The following is a 2,790-nucleotide window of genomic DNA, read 5'->3' as shown; positions in this document are numbered from 1 at the left end:
TCCGACAACTACATATCAACATTCCCTTAATAGAAGCATTGGAACAGATGCCAAGCTATGTGAAATTCCTCAAAGACATACTTGCCAAAGAGAGGAAGATCAGGGAGAATGAAATTAATATATGAGTGCAGTGCACTGTTTCAAAACAACATCCCCACTAAATTGAAAGATCCCGGGAGTTTCACATTGCCATGCTCGATAGGGGGGAAAAGAAGTCGGAAATGCGTTGTGTGATTCAGGGGCAAGTATAAACTTAATGCCTTTGTCAATCTTCAAAAAGTTAAATATCGGCAACGCAAGACCAACTACGATTACATTGCAGTTGGCCAATAGATCAATAACGCATCTCGAGGGAAAAATAGATGATGTACTTGTGCAAGTAGATAAGTTCATCTTCCCTATTGACTTTATCATCTTATACTATGAAGCTAATATTGAGGTGTCTATCATCTTGGGTCGCCTATTTCTTGCAACAGGGTGAGCATTGATCGATGTACAAAAAGGAGAACTTACCATCAGGGTCGACGATCAGCAAGTTAAGTTCAACGTCCTCAATGCGTTGAAATACCCAATTGATATGGAAAATTTTCATTATGTTGGGGAATTGTAGGAAGAACATTGGCACGAGCCCCTAGAAGAATCGGAGGAAGAAAACTTTGGGATCGGCCCAATGTGGGAGGAAAATTGTGCCGCAATTCAAATTGAGTCAGATTTTGAAACAATTAAGTTATCTGAACAAACAATGCAACTAAGCCATCTTCTCGTAGCTCGCATTTGATCACCCATGTTAGAGTTGAATTCGTTGCCAATGCACCTCAAATATGTATATTTAGGAGGCAATAACACTTTACCGGTTATTATATCTGCATCGCTGAGCAAAGAGAAAGAGGAAGCACTTATCCAGATCCTGAAAAACAATGCAAAAGCTTTAGGATGAACCTTAGCGGATATTCGAGGGATCAGTCCTTCGTATTGCATGCACAAGATTCGTCTAGAAGAAGGAAAAACAGGATCTATAGAAAGATAACGTCGATTGAACCTTGCCATGAAGGAGGTTGTAAAGAAATAGATAGTGAAGTGGCTTGATGCAGGCGTCATTTACCGTATATCTGATAGCAGCTGGGTGAGCCCGGTGCAGTGCGTTCAGAATCTGTGTCAAGATTGACACTTCTTCTGTATTTGTTTCTAATCTCTATTTCATCATCTGTATTCATCTTCTTTACACTTTCATTCACACCATGCATCAAACGCTTAATCTTAGTATTAAATATTATGATAATTTCCATTGTCATCTCTCTGTCCCTTTCCGTACATCCATAATCCATTTTCTCCATGATGTATTCTTAATCCCATGGGTAGATAGCAAGAATTAAGCGAGTAAGTTAATTTATGTTAAGGAAATAAGTAAGTTTAGCTCAAGCATGCTCGACGACATCTTCACCTGTGAAAGAAGAAGTGAAGATGTTATTCCGCCTATCGAGAAAAGGTTGGAAGAATGTGTTAACTAAAGCAAGAAGTATTTCCAGAGATGGAAACAACCTTGCGTTCATCACGTTTATCCCTGTTTCACGATAGAAATATGGGAACGCGGCCGATCACTGAGAGGTGTATGCCAAGGGAAAGCAGAACCTTAGTTGCAACTTTAACGCAATTGACAAACTTGTGATGTTTTTACAATTTACTCTTTCTCTTTCTACTTTATTCATAAAGACTTACCATCACATACATTGGATCTTTGTACAACTTCACAGTCAGTATTCTCGACCTCAGTATCATGTATCACGTATCTTGTATCGTGTATCATATTAGTTTAGGATTTACTTTATTAACGCAATTTTACTTTCACCGCAATTTACATTTCTGTATAAATCAACATTCTTTGTTCATTGTAAAAACTGGTCGCATGTGATAACTTGTAGAAATACAAGTTATTTATGCCACCTTATCTAGATATTGCGGCAAAAATTTAGTAAATATGCACCTATTGTATGAAAAAATTAGCCTAGTATTACAATAATTATAAATGTTTGCAATTACGCCCACTAACCCCATAAAGATGGAAGACAAGCCGAATTTTACTCTGTTTTGCAGGAGATCAAGTCACCGCTTGTGCTAAAGGCTCATGGGGAACTGATCAATGCATATCTATCACACTACGCCCATCAATCAACAATGAAGAGACGATTACCGCAATGACGGTGCAATGCGACAGTCGGTCCAGAGCTGTGTTGCAACCACATGCGGTAATAAAAACAACACCGCATGCGAATCTAAGATCGAAAGAAGCAACTGAGCAACGCAAAAGTGGAGGATTGAGACACGTGTACAACTAACGGTTGTGTAGAATTGACGGTTTGATTGCATAATAGAAGGAATAATATCCCTCCATCTTCGGAATTACCATAACAATCAAGTGAGGACCACGAGGCTGGAGTCAAAGATCTGTACTTATAAATACCCCACGAGGCCGGATCACTTTCTTCATGATATCTTCTTAATTCCCTGATAAGCAATGTGAATTGACCAAGTACTTAGTCTGTATTAGAGATATAAAATGCGTTTAGCTAAGGTATGCTAGACGACATCTTCACCTGTGAGAGTAGAAATGAAGATGCCATTCTGATCTATCGAGAGAAGGTCAGAAGAATGCGTTAACTAAAGCGAGTAGTACTTCAAGACATGGAAGCAACCTTGCGTTCATTACGCTAGTCTCTGTTTCACCACAGACATGTGGGAGCGCGGCCGATCACTGAGAGGTGTATGCCAAGAGAAGAGCAGAACAGTATTTAT

The sequence above is a fragment of the Benincasa hispida genome, chromosome 8 (genome assembly GCF_027475165.1).
Source record: "Benincasa hispida cultivar pf3 chromosome 8, pf3_genome.v1.1, whole genome shotgun sequence".
Lineage (NCBI taxonomy): Eukaryota > Viridiplantae > Streptophyta > Magnoliopsida > Cucurbitales > Cucurbitaceae > Benincasa > Benincasa hispida.
Note: the sequence above shows the minus strand (reverse complement) of the source record.